General features: G+C 36.6%; 1 long non-coding RNA gene across 1 annotated transcript in view; it reads right to left on the bottom strand.

The window, feature by feature from the left end:
* LOC134690490 (uncharacterized) overlaps window positions 1–19,953 on the bottom strand; it is a 36,567-nt gene that overhangs the window by 4,292 nt on the left and 12,322 nt on the right. The window contains exon 2 of the long non-coding RNA XR_010101940.1: window positions 3,142–3,239. This is a non-coding gene — a long non-coding RNA (uncharacterized LOC134690490). The remainder of the gene's footprint in view (window positions 1–3,141; window positions 3,240–19,953) is intronic.

Genomic DNA, 19,953 nt, shown 5'->3' with positions numbered 1-19,953 from the left:
AATTTCAAGCCTCTCTAAACTGTCAACAAATAAGCAAGGAAATGATGGCAATCACATTAAACAATTGATATGTTTACAATCTGATTATGTGCCTGTCGAGGAACCTGCAGTGTAGTGGTTGTTGTTGGTAGCTGTAACCCCCCCCCCCCTCTTCATTGTTGTAATAGGCTGTTGATTTTCTCTTTTGAATTGTTCCACATTTTATCATATCAGTGCCTTTTATAGATTTTTATATTATAATATGGTATTGGTTTTGAGCAATTTTGAAGGCTGTTAGGAGACCTGTAGTTGTTTATATATTTGTATTTAGGACTGGGTATAACTGTTTTACCATCATTCATACGATAACTTTTTAACTAAAGAACATTTGTGAGCACGCTCACATACCCCACGCCCCCACATTGTCAGACACTGGGCAAACAAAATCTCACCCAGTTTCTAAGTTCAAAGACTAATAACTCCTTCAAAAGTCAACTGATAAAAATTTCTATAGGATATGCACATCTACATATTATGTCCTAATTATCTACAAAGTTTCATGAAATTCTGTTGTGTGGTTTCAGAGGAGTTGCTATGACAAGAACAGGACTGAGGGACGGATGGACTGACTGACTAACAGACTGCCGGATGAGTAAAAATCATTATATCCTACAGACCTTTGTCTCATAGGGTATAATTATTATATAATAAAATGATATAAAACCAATAATAGATGTTCTTGCTGAAAAAATAAATGTTTCTATTTTCAGATTGAGATAATTATTACAAATTTGTCTATCCTTCACAAGACAATTTAGACATGTTAGATAACATGTTATATTGTCTATTGTTGAAGACTATTTGACATGTTTCTTTGATTGGTAACTGTCTCATTGACATATGGGACCATTTTGACATGTTTCATTGACTGGTTACTGTCTCATTGACATATATATGGGACCATTTTGACATGTTTCTTTGATTGGTTACTGTCTCATTGACATATGGGACCATTTTGACATGTTTCTTTGATTGGTTACTGTCTCATTGACATATGGAACCATTTTGACATGTTTCATTGATTGGTTACTGTCTCATTGACATATATAGGACCATTTTGACATGTTTCATTGATTGGTTACTGTCTCATTGACATATGGGACTATTTTGACATGTTTCTTTGATTGGTAACTGTCTCATTGACATATGGGACCATTTTGACATGATTCATTGACTGGTTACTGTCTCACTGACATATGGGGCCATTTTGACATGTTTCATTGACTGGTAACTGTCTCATTGACATATGGGACCATTTTGACATGTTTCTTTGATTGGTTACTGTCTCACTGACATATGGGACCATTTTGACATGTTTCATTGATTGGTTTTTGTCTCATTGACATATATATGGGACCATTTTGACATGTTTCCTTGATTGGTAACTGTCTCATTGACATATATATGGGACCATTTTGACATGTTTCTTTGATTGGTAACTGTCTCATTGACATATGGGACCATTTTGACATGATTCATTGATTGGTTACTGTCTCATTGACATACGGGACCATTTTGACATGTTTCATTGATTGGTTACTGTCTCATTGACATATATATGGGACCATTTTGACATGTTTCTTTGATTGGTAACTGTCTCATTGACATATATATGGGACCATTTTGACATGTTTCTTTGATTGGTAACTGTCTCATTGACATATGGGACCATTGTGACATGATTCATTGATTGGTTACTGTCTCACTGACATATGGGACCATTTTGACATGTTTCATTGATTGGTTACTGTCTCATTGACATATGGGACTATTTTGACATGTTTCTTTGATTGGTAACTGTCTCATTGACATATGGGACCATTTTGACATGATTCATTGACTGGTTACTGTCTCACTGACATATGGGACCATTTTGACATGTTTCATTGATTGGTTACTGTCTCATTGACATATATATGGGACCATTTTGACATGTTTCTTTGATTAGTAACTGTCTCATTGACATATGGGACCATTTTGACATGTTTCATTGACTGGTTACTGTCTCACTGACATATGGGACCATTTTGACATGTTTCATTGATTGGTTACTGTCTCATTGGCATATTGGACAATTTTGAGGTTTCTTTGATTGGTTACTGTCTCATTCACTGTGGGACCATTTTGACATGTTTCATTGATTGGTTACTGTCTCATTGACATATAGGACCATTTTGGCATGTTTCTTTGATTGGTTACTCTCTCATTGACATATGGGGCCATTTTGACATGTTTCATTGATTGGTTAATATCTCATTGACATACGGGACCATTTTGACATGCTTCATTGACTGGTTACTGTCTCATACATATGGGACCATTTTGACATGTTTCATTGATTGGTTTAACTGTCTCATTGACATATGGAACCATTTTGACATGTTTCATTGATTGGTTACTGTCTCATTGATATATGGGACCATTTTGAAATGTTTCTTTGATAGTTACGGTCTCATTGACATATGGGACCATTTTGACATGTTTCATTGATTGGTTACTGTCTCATTGACATATGGGACCATTTTGACATGTTTCATTGATTGGTTACTGTCTCATTGACATATATATGGGACCATTTTGACATGTTTCATTGATTGGTTACTGTCTCATTGACATATGGGACCATTTTGACATGATTCATTGACTGGTTACTGTCTCACTGACATATGGGACCATTTTGACATGTTTCATTGACTGGTTACTGTCTCATTGACATATGGGACCATTTTCACATGTTTCATTGATTGGTTACTATCTCATTGACATATGGGACAATTTTGACGTTTCTTTGATTGGTTACTGTCTCATTCACTTATGGGACTTTTTTTACATGTTTCATGAATTGGTTACTGTCTCATTGACATATGGGACCATTTTGAAATGTTTCATTGATTGGTTACTGTCTCATTGACATATGGGACTATTTTGACATGTTTCTTTGATTGGTTACTGTCTCATTGACATATGAGACATTTTGACATGTTTCATTGCTTGGTTACTGTTTCATTGACATATTGGACCATTTTGACATGTTTCATAGATAACAATTTCAATATAGTAAATAGTCCTACATATAGTTCACATATATTAATGTACACTTACCTTAAATAGCAACTAGACTGCATAAGGTTCACATTGACTGGACAATTATCTAATTGACTGGACAAGGATCAAACAAATTCAAACAATAGATGTTCATCCTGGAAATATAAATGTTTCATTTCAATTAGAAAAAAAAATAACACTTTATAATTGATTGATTGATTAATGTTTAATGCCACTTTCATCACAATTATGCTATTTGGTGGCAGTCAGTGCCTTGAGAGAACCACCAACCTTCAGTAGAAAAACTGACATTACTAGTCAATTAAGATTGGAGTCGAGTGCTCCAGCCCCATGAAGGAACTGAACTCCCAACCTCAGTGTTGACAGGCTAGTGATACAATAGGTCGAGTGCTCCCGCCCCATGTAGGAACTGAACTCCCAACCTCAGTGTTGACAGGCTAGTGATACAGTAGGTCGAGTGCTCCAGCCCCATGTAGGAACTAAACTCCTAACCTCAGTGTTGACAGGCTAGTGATACAGTAGGTCGAGTGCTCCAGCCCCATGTAGGAACTGAACTCCCAACCTCAGTGTTGACAGGACAGTGATACAGTAGGTCCAGTGCTCCAGCCCCATGAAGGAACTGAACTCCCAACCTCAGTGTTGACAGGCTAGTGATACAGTAGGTCGATTGCTCCAGCCCCATGTAGGAACTGAACTCCCAACCTCAGTGTTAACAGGCTAGTGATACAGTAGGTCGAGTGCTCCCGCCCCATGTAGGAACTGAACTCCCAACCTCAGTGTTGACAGGCTAGTGATACAGTAGGTCGAGTGCTCCAGCCCCATGTAGGAACTGAACTCCCAACCTCAGTGTTGACAGGCTAGTGATACAGTAGGTCCAGTGCTCCAGCCCCATGTAGGAACTGAACTCCCAACCTCAGTGTTGACAGGACAGTGATACAGTAGGTCCAGTGCTCCAGCCCCATGTAGGAATTGAACTCCCAACCTCAGTGTTGACAGGCTAGTGATACAGTAGGTCGAGTGCTCCAGCCCCATGTAGGAACTAAACTCCTAACCTCAGTGTTGACAGGCTAGTGATACAGTAGGTCGAGTGCTCCCGCCCCATGTAGGAACTGAACTCCCAACCTCAGTGTTGACAGGCTAGTGATACAGTAGGTCCAGTGCTCCAGCCCCATGTAGGAATTGAACTCCCAACCTCAGTGTTGACAGGCTAGTGATACAGTAGGTCGAGTGCTCCAGCCACATGTAGGAACTGAACTCCCAACCTCAGTGTTGACAGGCTAGTGCTACAGTAGGTCGAGTGCTCCAGCCCCATGTAGGAACTGAACTCCCAACCTCAGTGTTGACAGGCTAGTGATACAATAGGTCGAGTGCTCCCGCCCCATGTAGGAACTGAACTCCTAACCTCAGTGTTGACAGGCTAGTGATACAGTAGGTCGAGTGCTCCAGCCCCATGTAGGAACTGAACTCCCAACCTCAGTGTTGACAGGCTAGTGATACAGTAGGTCCAGTGCTCCAGCCCCATGTAGGAATTGAACTCCCAACCTCAGTGTTGACAGGCTAGTGATACAGTAGGTCGAGTGCTCCAGCCCCATGTAGGAACTAAACTCCTAACCTCAGTGTTGACAGGCTAGTGATACAGTAGGTCGAGTGCTCCCGCCCCATGTAGGAACTGAACTCCCAACCTCAGTGTTGACAGGCTAGTGATACAGTAGGTCCAGTGCTCCAGCCCCATGTAGGAATTGAACTCCCAACCTCAGTGTTGACAGGCTAGTGATACAGTAGGTCGAGTGCTCCAGCCACATGTAGGAACTGAACTCCCAACCTCAGTGTTGACAGGCTAGTGCTACAGTAGGTCGAGTGCTCCAGCCCCATGTAGGAACTGAACTCCCAACCTCAGTGTTGACAGGCTAGTGATACAATAGGTCGAGTGCTCCCGCCCCATGTAGTAACTGAACTCCTAACCTCAGTGTTGACAGGCTAGTGATACAGTAGGTCGAGTGCTCCAGCCCCATGTAGGAACTAAACTCCTAACCTCAGTGTTGACAGGCTAGTGATACTGTAGGTCGAGTGCTCCAGCCCCATGTAGGAACTGAACTCCCAACCTCAGTGTTGACAGGCTAGTGATACAATAGGTCGAGTGCTCCCGCCCCATGTAGGAACTGATCTCCTAACCTCAGTGTTGACAGGCTAGTGATACAATAGGTCGAGTGCTCCCGCCCCATGTAGGAACTGAACTCCCAACCTCAGTGTTGACAGGCTAGTGCTACAGTAGGTCGAGTGCTCCAGCCCCATGTAGGAACTGAACTCCCAACCTCAGTGTTGACAGGCTAGTGATACAGTAGGTCGAGTGCTCCCGCCCCATGTAGGAACTGAACTCCCAACCTCAGTGTTGACAGGCTAGTGATACAATAGGTCGAGTGCTCCAGCCCCATGTAGGAATTAAACTCCCAACCTCAGTGTTGACAGGCTAGTGATACAGTAGGTCGAGTGCTCCCGCCCCATGTAGGAACTGATCTCCCAACCTCAGTGTTGACAGGCTAGTGATACAATAGGTCGAGTGCTCCAGCCCCATGTAGGAATTTAAACTCCCAACCTCAGTGTTGACAGGCTAGTGATACATTAGGTCGAGTGCTCCCGCCCCATGTAGGAACTGAACTCCCAACCTCAGTGTTGACAGGCTAGTGATACAGTAGGTCGAGTGCTCCAGCCCCATGAAGGAACTGAACTCCCAACCTCAGTGTTGACAGGCTAGTGATACAGTAGGTCGAGTGCTCCAGCCCCATGTAGGAACTGATCTCCCAACCTCAGTGTTGACAGGCTAGTGATACAGTAGGTCGAGTGCTCCAGCCCCATGTAGGAACTGAACTCCCAACCTCAGTGTTGACAGGCTAGTGATACAGTAGGTCGGGAGCTCCAGCCCCATGTAGGAACTGAACTTCTAACCTCAGTGTTGACAGGCTAGTGATACAGTAGGTCGAGTGCTCCAGCCCCATGTAGGAACTGAACTCCCAACCTCAGTGTTGACAGGCTAGTGATACAATAGGTCGAGTGCTCCAGCCCCATGAAGGAACTGAACTCCCAACCTCAGTGTTGACAGGCTAGTGATACAGTAGGTCGAGTGCTCCAGCCCCATGTAGGAATTGATCTCCCAACCTCAGTGTTGACAGGCTAGTGATACAGTAGGTCGAGTGCTCCCGCCCCATGTAGGAACTGATCTCCCAACCTCAGTGTTGACAGGCTAGTGATACAGTAGGTCGAGTGCTCCAGCCCCATGTAGGAACTAAACTCCTAACCTCAGTGTTGACAGGCTAGTGATACAGTAGGTCGAGTGCTCCTGCCCCATGTAGGAACTGAACTCCCAACCTCAGTGTTGACAGGCTAGTGATACAGTAGGTCGACTACTTAGACCACTCGGTCACCAAGGCCTCAAAATTTTATCAAAAAGATGATCTTTTGTTGAATAACATTTTGACCTGTCTCATTGATTGGTTTCTGTCTGTTTGACATAGACCTCCTAGGGTTCTGACTATGGACTTTTAAAGGGGAGTCCAGGGAATCTATTGTGGAATACCATTTTGACCTATCTCATTGATTGGTTGCTGTCTGTTTGACATAGACCTCCTAGGGTTCTAAGGATTTTTGAAGGCAAGTCCAGGGAATTGTCATTAATGACCATGGCGAGTTCAGCAGTGAGAAGAAATCTTATATAATTATCGGTTTAGTCTTCATGATAAAAATTAGGACGGAAATGACATCAAATTTAGATAATTTTTGAATATTAAAATTTACTATACAATGGTGATACATGTATCTTCGCTAAGTTGATCTACAAAATTTTACAATCCTTATGCATCTTTAGGCTCAGCAGTTTTGAAATGACGAGTCTAGATAGATTTTCATGAGTTCATGACTAACTGACTTCCTTATTGAGAACCATGTCTCCCATCTACATTCATATTATACAGCTGATTTCTTAGTTAACAACACTATTTTTATATACAATTTATATTGTAATGATTGCAATGTTTTTTACTCTAACATGTAATTAATTTTTTAAGTAGGTCATGTTATTTCAGTTTAAAAGTTGCTGAATGAAAAATGTTATACCTGTTAAAAAAGAATTAAAAAGCACCAGTGTAAATGAACCAGCCCGTTCTTGATTATCTCCCCTTTTAGAAATTTAACATTTTAATAAGGTACATTGTAGTTCATCTGTTGGTGTTATTTGATTTGATTGTAGGTGCAGGCCTCTACAATAACGCTTGTCCGATTGTCCGTTACCAGAGGGAAAAAAGGTCGGACAAGTAAAAGCTGTATAAAGATTGTCCGTCGGGACAAGTACATTATTATTCTGCAGAAAATAAATTTAATTCAACTTTGATGAACAAAGTAATTATTAACATAAAACAAGAAAACAAATATTAATTTGACATGTTTCTGTATTCTGTTTATTCAAATGCAAAGCCTTTTTCTTAAACATGTTTACTTGCAATCAATAATTTTTAACTGGTTCTTTGTCAGGTACTTTTTAACAGGTAAAACTAAAAGGTATACTATTCTCGGAAACCAGTCTTACTAATCCCTTTCTAATCGAATCAATGATGCGAATCAATGATGCGCTTTGTAGATAAGGTAACTTTACAGAACAGTTCTTCACCTCAGAAAAGTTCAGCTTCAAGTTTAATAGACAGTTTGGCACCGTAGGAGACATATTTAGTAGACATGATTGATAGACAGTTTGACAAGGCAGGAGACATTTCGGGACCAAGACAAAACAGTACCTCATTTTGCTACCTTATTCTGTTCCTTATAATAAATACCACTAGAACACACCCGCGAAATCGCGGGCATTCAGAGCGTAGTTTAAAGTATGTAAAGTGTTGTTGGAAGAATTTTGTAAAATAGTGAATGACTGGAGAATTTCAGCAAAAGTATCATAAGTCATAGGTGATTGGGGACAGGAAAATGCATTTTTTTAATCCCTCCTCCTCTATTTCCAATATTCCCATTTTTTGGTTTTCTATCAATTTCAATATGAACATACATTTAGTATGTTATGAACATTCAAGTAAGGAGCCTGTAATTCAGTGGTTGTTGTTTGTTTATGTGTTACATATTTGTTTTTCGATAATTTTTTGTACATATAAATAAGGCCGATAGCAGATAGAATTCTGAAAATACACTTTATTCTTTGTATATGTATGTTAAAAGTATACAGAAAGACACAAACCGGAAGTCTAATCTGACTTAAAATTTCGTACAATGACGGGACAATATCCGGATGCCTTTTTTCTCGTTTTTCTCCAAAAATAACTCAATCTGAATAATCATATGAATGGATGACAAATGGCACTATGCACTATACCTATAGGACACAGAGACGTGTTGGTCAATTAATTGTGGAAAGATGAGAAGCGACACCAAAAATGAGGTCTTCTCGTTTAATAGTATAGATACTGGTAATTTTTTTTATTTACCATAAAATTCACAAAATCATATTTGATCATAAGTAGAAAAAAACAATACTTGCAATAGGGTGACCTGTAGTTGTTAATTTCTGTATCATTTGGTCTCTTGCAGAGAGTTGTCTCATCGGCAATCAGACCTTATGATCACTTATCTTCTTCTTTTTGTTGATTGCATTTGAATAAGCTTTTTTCAACTTAAAAAAAAACAGGATACAAACCCAATGAGTGTTCATTGGCCTATCAGATGGTGCCTCATGTTTAGAGTCTGATGAGACTGGCATTGATGAAAACTAGAACCTAATTCCTGTGACATGACTAGTTTCGCAGTTGTACTTGACTCATATTTTTGAAGTAAAAGAAATAAATCAAAGCTGTTATATCGTTTAAATTCGTTTTGCTCCTTTAATCAACTAAAAATGTAACAAGAGGCTGTCACAACGACAGCAAACCGGATTTATTAACATTTATTTGTGTCCTGGCAATATCACAAGAAACCATTACTGATGAACGGTTAAAGTCAAAATGGTCATAATTGAACTTGACCTCTATTTTGTCATCAGTAACAACATATAAAAATTTCAAAAGCTTTGGTTGAATGGTTCATGAGAAAATGCACGGACACGACTGGAAACACCATTTTTTAATCTTTCAAGAACCATAACTCCTGAACGGTACAAGTCAAAATGGTCAATATTGAACTTGACCTCTATTTTGTCCTCAGTAACAACATATAAAAATTTCAAAAGGTTTTGTTGAATGGTTCATGAGAAAATGCATGGACACGACTGGCAACACCATTTTTCAATCTTTCAAGAATCATAACTCCTGAACAGTACAAGTCAAAATCGTCAATATTGAACTTGACCTCTATTTTGTCCTCAGTAACAACATATTAAAATTTGGGAAGCTTTGGTCGAACAGTTTATGCGTAAATGCATGGATAAAGTCAAAATCGTCATTATTGAACTTGACCTCCATTTTGTCATCAGTAACAACATATTAAAATTTTGGAAGCTTAGGTAGAACAGTTCATGCGTAAATGCACGGACACGACTGGAAACTCCATTTTTCAAACTTTCAAGAACCATAACTCCTGAACGGTAAAAGTCAAAATAGCCATTATTGAACTTGACCTTCATTTAGTTGTCAGTAACAACATATTAAAATTTTGGAAGCTTTGGTAGAACAGTTCATGCGTAAATGCACGGACATGACTGGAAACTCTATTTTTCAATCTTTCAAGAACCATAACTCCTGAACGGTAAAAGTCAAAATAGCCATTATTGAACTTGACCTTCATTTAGTTGTCAGTAACAACATATTAAAATTTTAAAAGCTTTGGTTGAACGGTTCATGAGTTAATGCACGGACAACATTTGATTGCTGCCCGCTAGCCCGCAGGCCGCCCGCCGTACATCCCCAAATCAATTACCGACATTTTTGTCACAAAAATCCGGTTAAAAAGGTAATTTTTAATAGACATTTTTTGGACAAGTAGCAATTTCATTTGGACAAGTAAATTTTGGTATGTACTTGTCCTCAGGACAAGTTGAAAAAAAATTTTTGTAGAGGCCTGAGGTGTCATGTTTGTAGGTACATTGTAGTTCAGTTCATAAACTGGGGTTTTTACCACCCAACTTTGTTATACATACTGGTATCCTTTAAAATACAAAAAACTAGATGTGTCGAAACGACACGAATGGCCCGTCTCAAAAAGTTGAAAAATATGCAATTTCAATAACACATGTGGACACAAACATGATCGTAGTCGCACATATCAAAAATCAGCTCAATATCTAAAAGCGTTTAGAAAAAAAGTCCATATAACTGTGTTATTCAACAATTTATCCAAAGCCTGTAATCTTGTCAAAAATTAGCAGAGCAGAACGAAACTTAAACTTGATCTGTAACTCAACATGGTTAACTCACAGACCAAAAATCAGCCCAATATCTGAAAGTGTTTAGAAAACAAGAGGCTCTCAAGAGCCTAAATCGCTCACCTTAATTTTTTTGGTTAAATCTCTCATCAATGATTATTTTGGCTTTTCAATTTATTTAAATGTTCTTTGAATCATCCTATTTTCTTCAATTTTAGCCCAAAAAAAATCATTTTCTCCTATGTTCTATATTAGCCATAGGAGCTATGTTTCTTGACATACAAGGAAATAAAATATAATATTTATACTAGATACTCTGAAACTCATTTAGCCTAAGTTTGACTGAAATTGAAACAGCAGTTTCAAAGGAGAAGATTTTTTAAAGTAAGTCAACATGATGAACAAATTGTGAAAAAAGTCTTTAAAGGGCAATAACTCCTTAAGAGGTCATTTGACAATTTTGGTCAAATTGACTTATTTGTAGATCTTACTTTGCTTAACATTTTTGCTATTAACAGTTTATCTGTATCTATAATAATATTCAAGATAATAACCAAAAACTGCAAAATTTCTTTAAAATCATCAATTCAGGGGCATTATACCTGAAAAACCAGTTACCCAATTCGGCTGAAATTTCAGGACAGGTAGACCTTGACCTAATAAATACTTTAACTTCTTGTCTTTTTTGCTGGAGTTTTTGAGATATAAGCCAAAAACTGCATTTTACCCTGTGTTCTATTTTTAGCCATGACGGCCATGTTTTTTGACGAAATAGTAAATAAAACACAAACTTTATTTTATACACCCTACTGATCATTCAGTCGAAGTTTGGTTGAATTTGGTTGAGGAGTTTTAGAGGAGAAGATTTTTTAAAGTTAGCAAATATGATGAACAAATTGTGAAAAATTGTCATTAAAGGACAATAACCCCTTAAGGGGTCAATTGACAATTTTGGTCATATTAACTTATTTGTAGATCTTATTTTGCTGATCATTTGTGCTGTTTACAGTTTATCTCTATAAGATCTATAATAATATTCAAGATGACCAAAAACTGCAAAATTTCCTTAAAATTACAAATTAAGTGTTTGATTCATCTGAAAATATCAGGGCTGATAGATCTTGACCTAATGAACATTTTTAAACCATGTGAGATTTGCTCTAAATGCTTTCGTTTTTGATATATAAGCCAAAAACTGCATTTGACCCCTATGTTCTATTTTTAGCAATGGCGACCATGTTTGTTGATAGATCAATTGTTTGTTGTGGATACAATTCATAAACTAGATACCCTTAGGAACATTCAGTTAAAGTTTGGAAGTATTTGGCTAAGTAGTTTCAGAGAAGAAGATTCTTGAAATAGTTTACGACGACAGACGACGGACGACAACAGACGCCAAGTGATGGCATAAGCTCACTTGGCCCTTCGGTCCAGGTGAGCTAAAGAGTCTGTATAACTGTGATTTTCAACAATTCCTCAATGTGCAAAGCCTGTAATTTCAGCAAAATTTAGTGGAGCGGATCAAGACTTATACTTGATCTGTAAGTCATCATGGTTAACTTACATACCAAAAATCAGCCCAATATCTGAAAGCCTTTAGAAAAAAAGTCTGTATAACTGTGATTTTCAACAATTAATCAAAGTCCAAAGCCCGTAATTTCGGCAAAAATTAGTGGAGCAGAACGAAACTTTAACTTGATCTGTATCTTATCATTGTTAATTCACATACTAAAAATCAGGTCAATATCTGAAGGCGTTTAGAAAAAAACTCTGTATAATGGTTTGTTGCGGAATGTGACAGAATGATGGAATGACGAAATGACAGAATGACGGACAAGGGTAAAACTATATGGCCCAGACAACTTTGTTGGGGAGTTTGTTGCGGGGCCATAAAAACAGCTATTTTCTTGATAAATATTAACAAGAGTGCACACGCTGAAATGTCTTGCCTTCTTTACTGCTAACCATTGATATTATGTTGATAGTCCTAAATATAAAGCTTGACTACAACTATCACATAAACTTAACATGATCCAAGAAAATTAGGTCAAGGTTAATACGGGTTATATATAAAACAAACGAGAATCCGCTTATCTGATGGGTCATTAATTAATGATCACCAAAATTAATTCATACAAATATCATAGAATTGGTCATTACACACCTTTACCCTAGTTTCATAAAGAAAAAGTAATTGACAGAAAGACGAAAAACATAATAAACCTATTCAAACACACGTTTTTCTTGAATCCCTTTAAAAATGTTAAATTCAGATGTATTGCGTCTTTGCCTGCCATCACTTTTAATACCTATGTAGAATAACAAAACATGCGGCCATTTTAACTTTATGTGCCCTTTACTGTGTATTTTCCTCGGAAGAGTTGGAGCACATCAAATACAAGAAAGATAACTCAATTATAATGTTTCCTAGTATTGAAATACATGTGCCTATTCCTGATCCATCTGTTTAGGTCTTGAGTTATGGTGCAAATAAGGGTGTTAGGGGGCTTTGGGGCATCATTTTCTGAATTCTTTATTTTTCGTACAAATTTTCCCTATTCCATATATTTCTAAAGCACCCATTATTCTCTCTGTTTCATTTTTGCACATTTTTCTAAATTCTTTATTTCTAATATTAAAACATTTTCTTTTTCAAGGATTTTCTTGTTTTTTTCACGTTGTCCAAGCCTTTCCCCGGCCGGGAGCACTTCAAATAAAATTCCCTGCTATATCCCATTTTCTGGGGTGTGTGGCAACCCTGGGACATGTGGGACAGTGTATTATTTTTCTTCATATATACCCCTTCCAAATTATTTTTTTCATGTTTTAAGCTTCAGATAGCAAGTAGGGGATGAAATTACACTGTAAAGAAATTGGGTCATGAACTGTAACAGTTGCAAAGTAAATTAGAGATTTAGTCCAACTGAAAAAGGTAAAAAAATATTATGTCTTAAGCGTTCAAAAGAATTCAAGACCCCCTTAGCATACAATTGTCAATAGTTAGAGTTAGACTTAGAGCTCAGATGAAGTTTTCTACAATTTTGAAATAACTTGTCCCAAATGTAGTACACATGTGGTCAGATCATCATACATGTCATATAAATTCGTACTATATAAAAAAGAAGATGTGGTATGATTGCCAATGAGACAACTGTCCACAAGAGACAAAAATGACACAGACATTAACAACTATAATAGGTCACCGTACGGCCTTCAACAATGAGCAAAGCCCATACCGCATAGTCAGCTATACAAGGCCCCGATAAGACAATGTAAAACAATTCAAACGAGAAAACTAACGGCCTTATTTATGTAAAAAAATGAACGAAAAACAAATATGTAACACATAAACAAACAACAACCACTGAATTGTAGGCTCCTGGCTTGGAACAGACACATCCATAAATAATGTGGCGGGGTTAAACATGTTAGCGGGATCCCAACCCTCCCCCTAACCTGGGACAGTGGTATAACAGTGCAACATAAGAAAGAACTATAAAAATCAGTTGAAAAAGGCTTAACTCATCAGATGGACAAAAATACAAGTGGACGTGGGTGTGACGTCACAATGCATTCTTAATAGCATGAAAACCAGTAAGACGAGGATTCCTAAAAGCATGAAAACCCACGAGACAAGGATATCATGGCTTTCGTGCTATTTAAAAAAGAATGCATTGTGACGTCACAATTTCCATTGAAAAAGCATGCATAGTACAAATTCAATACATTTATTGTCTAAAAGAAACATGAGAAATGCACTACGAAATAACTGTGATTTTGGGCAGGGACTGTCTATACTAAGTCCCTGTCTTGGACCAGTAAAAATAAATTGTTTCGCCTAGCACAGTTGGATACGACCGGAATGGTCCAACCCTGAACAGTTGGGGCAAAAATGGACAGAATATTCAAGCTTGATACCGGTCTGAATTTGGATTGTAATTAAATATTTGACATATTATAGGTTTCTGACACAGAATAAATGTAGTCAAAGAACTTGAAATTGGTCATATGATTTGATTTTATATTCAATTGAAGATTTCTTGCTTTTGTGCAATACACTGTGCTGTTGCACAATACTTAGTAAATCTGTTTTCAGACTATATGTATATACAAAGAATTAGCAAAAATAAATTGCAACCAAAAACATTTTTTTACCCCCTCCCCCCCTTTTTCAAAAAAAAAAATATTTGAAGATATATTTTTAATTTCTTAAATCTTGAGGGGGGAGGGGGGAATTTAAAAAAAAAAAATTTGAAGAAATTTTCTATTTGTAAAATGTGGTACAAGATATGGTCATAATCTCAATTCAAATTTCCAATAAAGTTTGTAACCATAAAAACCCATTTAAATACATCATAAAAGTATTAAAATAGAAAATGACATACATAATCATGGCTAAAATTAATATACTTTCATCAGCCTTTAATTGTAACTTCTAAAAATAAATTGACAGCTAATCACCTCAAGACAATACAACATTACTTTATAACAGAACCATTGTAAGGGAGGTAACTCTTAATTCTGAAAAAAAATAGTAATAATAAACAATTTCTGAGTATGAAAATGTATTACCACTAAACCCATTGATATACACTTTTTTATATTATATATACTTCCATCACAGTATTTGATGTTTCTAGAAGCAGCTAAACTAGAGGCTCTAAAGATCCTGTGTCGCTCACCTTGGTATATGTGAATTAAACAAAGGAAGCAGACAGTTCATGACAAAATTGTGTTTAGGTCATTGTGATGTGTTTGTACATCTTACTTTACTGAACATTCTTGCTGCTTACAATTATCTCTATCTATAATGAACTTGTCCGCGTAGTTTCAGTGGAAAATGTTAGTAAAAATTTACAAATTTTATGAAAATTGTTAAAAATTGATTACAAAGGACAATAACTTCTTAGGGGGTCAATTGACCATTTTAGTCATTTTGACTTATTTTTGAGTCTTAAATTGCTGTTCATTGTTGCTGTTTACAGTTTATCTCTATCTATAATAATATTCAAGATAATAACCCAAAACAGCAAAATATCCTTAAAATTACCAATTTAGGGGCAGCAACCTAACAACGAGTTGTCCGATTCATCTAAAAATTTCAGGGCAGATAGATCTTGACCAGATAAACAATTTTACGCCTTGTCAGATTAGCTCTAAATGCTTTGGTTTTTGAGTTATAAGTCAAAAACTGCATTTTAACCCCTATGTTCTATGTTTAGCCGTAGCAGCCATCTTGGTTGGTTTACCCGGTCACAAAACACAATTTTTAAACTAAATAGCCTAATAATGATTCTGGCTATGTTTAGTAAAATTTGGCCCAGTAGTATCAGAGGAGAAGATTTTTGTAAAAGATCACTAAGATTTACGAAAAATGGTTAAAAATTGACTATAAAGGGCAATAACTCCTAAAGGGGTCAACTAACCATTTTGGTCCTGTTGACTTATTTGTAAATCTTACTTTGCTGAACATTTTTGCTGTTTACAGTTTATCTCTATTCATAATAATATTCAAGATAATATCCAAAAACAGCAAAATTTCCTTAAAATTACCAATTCAGGGGCAGCAACCCAACAACGGGTTGAGGGCAGATAGATCTTGGCAAGATAAACAATTTTACCTCTTGTTAGATTTGCTCTAAATGCTTTGGTTTTTGAGTAATAACCAAAAACTGCATTTAACCTCCATGTTCTATTTTTAGCTGTGGCGGCAATCTTGGTTGGTTGGCCGGGTCAAAAAACACAACTTTTAAACCGGATACATCAATGATGATTGTGGCCAAGTTTGGTTTAATTTAGCCTGGTAGTTTCAGAGAAGAAGATTTTTGTAAAATATCATGGAGATATATACAAAAAATGGTTAAAAATTGACTATAAAAGGCAATAACTCCTAAAGGGCCTGGGGTCAACTGACAATTTTGGTCCTGTTGACTTATTTGTAAATCTTACTTTGCTGGACATTTTTGCTGTTTACAGTTTATCTCTATCTATAATAATATTCAAGATAATATCCAAAAACAGCAAAATTTCCTTAAAATTACCAATTCAGGGGCAGCAACCAAACAACGGGTTGTCCCATTCATCTTAAAATTTCAGGGCAAATAGATCATAACCAGATAAACAATTATAACCCTGTCAGATTTGCTCTAAATGCTTTGGTTTTTGAGTTATAAGCCAAAAACTGCATTTTACCCCTATGTTCTATTGTTAGCCATGGCGGCCATCTTGTTCGGTTATCCGGGTCAAAAAACACAAATTTGAAACTAGATACATAAATGATGATTGTGGCCAAGTTTGGTTTAATTTGGCCCAGTAGTTTCAGAGAAGAAGATTTTAATAAAAGATCATGGAGATTTACGAAAAATGGTTAAAAATTGACTATAAAGAGCAATAACTCCTAAAGGGGTCAACTGACCATTTTGTTTCTGTTGACTTATTTGTAAATCTTACTTTGCTGAACATTTCTGCTGTATACAGTTTATCTCCATCTATAATAATATTCAAGATAATAACCAAAAACAGTAAAATTTCCTTAAAATTACCAATTTAGGGGCAGCAACCCAACAATGGCTTGTCTGATTCATCTGAAAATTTCAGGGCAGATAGAAATGGACCTGATAAACAATTTAACCCTGTCAGATTTGCTCTAAATGCTTTGGTTTTTGAGTTATACGCCAACTGCATTTTACCCCTATGTTCTATTTTCTATGTTCTATTTTTAGCCATGGCGGCCATCTTGGTTGGTTGGCCGGGTCAAAAAACACAAATGTTAAACTAGATACATCAATGATGATTGTGGCCAAGTTTGGTTTAATTTGGCCCAGTAGATTCAGAGGAGAAGATTTTTGTAAAAGTTAACGACGACGGATGACGGAAGACGACAGACGACGACGGACGCCAAGTGATGAGAAAAGCTCACTTGGCCTTTTAGGCCAGGTGAGCTAAAAATAATTCATACTAGAACTAGCAGACAAAATAGCAAAAAGTCCCAACAAAAGAATCAAAGCTTTCTCTAAATCAATAAAGAGCAGTTATCCAAAAATATTGTTCTCGTCTATCATGTCTATATACTGTAAAATATCATGAATCAATCGAATGCTATTCCTTCCCTTGTTTTTCCCCCCTTTTTTGCCCCTAATCCTAAACCATTGGGACCATAAACCCCCAAAATCCATCCCAACCTTCCTTTTGTGGTTTCAAACCTTGTGTTTAAATTTCATAGATTTATATTTACTTATACTAAAGTAATTGTCCAGAAACCAAATGTCTTCGGACGACACTGACGCCAACGTGATACCAATATATATACAACCACAAAATTTTTTGCTGTCATATAAAAACTTCATCAGTTATCACCCTTATGGGGAGACAACTCATATAATATGCATGTATTTAGTTTAATTGAAACGTGGAGTGACAGTGGAACTACTCTGAATAAACCAGATTATGCACTTATTTGCAACACTAGTCGATCTGAAATAAACTAGAGGCTCTAAAGAGCCTGTGTCGCTCACCTTGGTATATATGAATTAAACAAAGAGAGCAGACAGTTCATGACAAAATTGTGTTTAGGTGATTGTGATGTGTTTGTACATCTTACTTTACTGAACATTCTTGCTGCTTACAATTATCTCTATCTATAATGAACTTGTCCGTGTAGTTTCAATTTTATGAAAATTGTTAAAAATTGATCATAAAGGACAATAACTTCTTAGGGGGTCAATTGACCATTTTGATCATTTTGACTTATTTTTGAGTCTTAAATTGCTGTACATTATTGCTGTTTACAGTTTATCTCTATCTATAATAATATTCAAGATAATAACCCAAAACAGCAAAATTTCCTTAAAATTACCAATTCAGGGGCAGCAACCCAACAATGGGTTGTCCCATTCATCTTAAAATTTCAGATAAACAATATGACTCCTTGTCAGATTTGCTCTAAATGCTTTGGTTTTTGAGTTATAAGACAAAAACTGCATTTTACCCCTATGTTCTATTTTTAGCCATGGCGGCCATCTTGGTTGGTCGGCCGGGTCAGAAAACACAATTTTTAAACTAGATACCCCAAAGATGATTGTGGCCAAGTTTGGATTAATTGGAGAAGATTTTTGTAAAAGTTTACGCCGGACGACGGACGACGACGGACGCCAAAACGTTACGCACGCTGTTCATACAACCTCTGGGATTTAAAACAGAATCTTCGAAATTCCATCGCAAAACCAAAAAAAAATGTCCGCAAACACGTTCCAAGATGAAAATAAATTCAGAACATGTTTTTAATTATATTGTTTTAGCTCTTGGTCATATACTTAGTTATATCTAAAATATTTGACGATTTAAACAACAAAGTTATGCAAAAAAGCGGATGTCCAACGTTACATTTTCAAACAACTGTTTTAACTTTTATGTATAGTGATGCTATTTCTTATTCTCTGATATTCCCGAAACTTGGCGGGAACAACAACGTGTGTTGGTTCTTTGTGATGTTAAAGCCGTTTTTTTGTCAATTTTTTTTTGACTCAGTGACAGCAGATTAAGCTGAAACAAGAAATATGTCCAACGACGTTTTTCGTTGACTTAACGACAAAAAGTGAATTCTATGAGTATATATAGAAGAAAATGTCTAAAAAAGGTAAGATAATAATAACATCTACCGATAGAACAAATATTTGCCTCCTTGTTCGTGAGTTCAAAAATTGTAGATTTTAAAAAATCTTCTCTACGCAGTCGTTTTTCCACTGGTTGCCGTTTTGTCCCACTTGATATTTCATTTGTCAAAGCTCTAAATGTGTTTTTTTTTACCTGATATTTCAATAAGTTGTTTATAATTTATTAAAACAAAAGTTAGATACACGAAGAGAACAAAATCACAAGAATCTTTTTTTTATTTACTACATATTTGAGTCTAAAAGTGATAAAATGATACGAACATTTACAAAATGGTAGCCATTTTGTCCCAACGTCGGAAAACGTCAAAAATCCGAAAAAGCTTATTTCCGACGTAACAAGTTTGTGCTCAATTTTTTTCAATTAAATGTTCCAGATAATTAAAACAAATCCTGTGTTGAAATTTAAAACAAAAGATATTGATGGTAGTCGGAAAAGGGAATGGTGCTTTCTGCCAAAAGAAAATAAACTTCATTTGTTTAAGCGATTCATTTAATAAAAGATAAAATGATAAAAAAAAATATCTCGTTACATGAACTATATTTTTTCTAGTTTTTGCATCTGGACCAGAAAAGGCTGCGTATTACAGGGATATAAATAACCAACAACACAAAACAACCCGAATGAAACTTACAAATTCGACGTTAAAATTTCGAAAAATCCTCTTTGACGTCGCATTTTCAGTGTAACGTTAAGTTGTAGGAACATCGTGCACATCGTTTAGGTGATGTGAAAAGCTCACTGGGCCCTTCGGCCCCAGTGAGCTAAAAAGCATGCCTGTCAACCATTTGTCAACTGACCCGTATTTTGCGGTTGTGACCCGAGATTTTCAC

The sequence above is a fragment of the Mytilus trossulus genome, chromosome 11, assembly GCF_036588685.1.
Source record: "Mytilus trossulus isolate FHL-02 chromosome 11, PNRI_Mtr1.1.1.hap1, whole genome shotgun sequence".
NCBI lineage: Eukaryota > Metazoa > Mollusca > Bivalvia > Mytilida > Mytilidae > Mytilus > Mytilus trossulus.
Note: the sequence above shows the minus strand (reverse complement) of the source record. Positions and strands in the feature narration are given on the sequence as shown.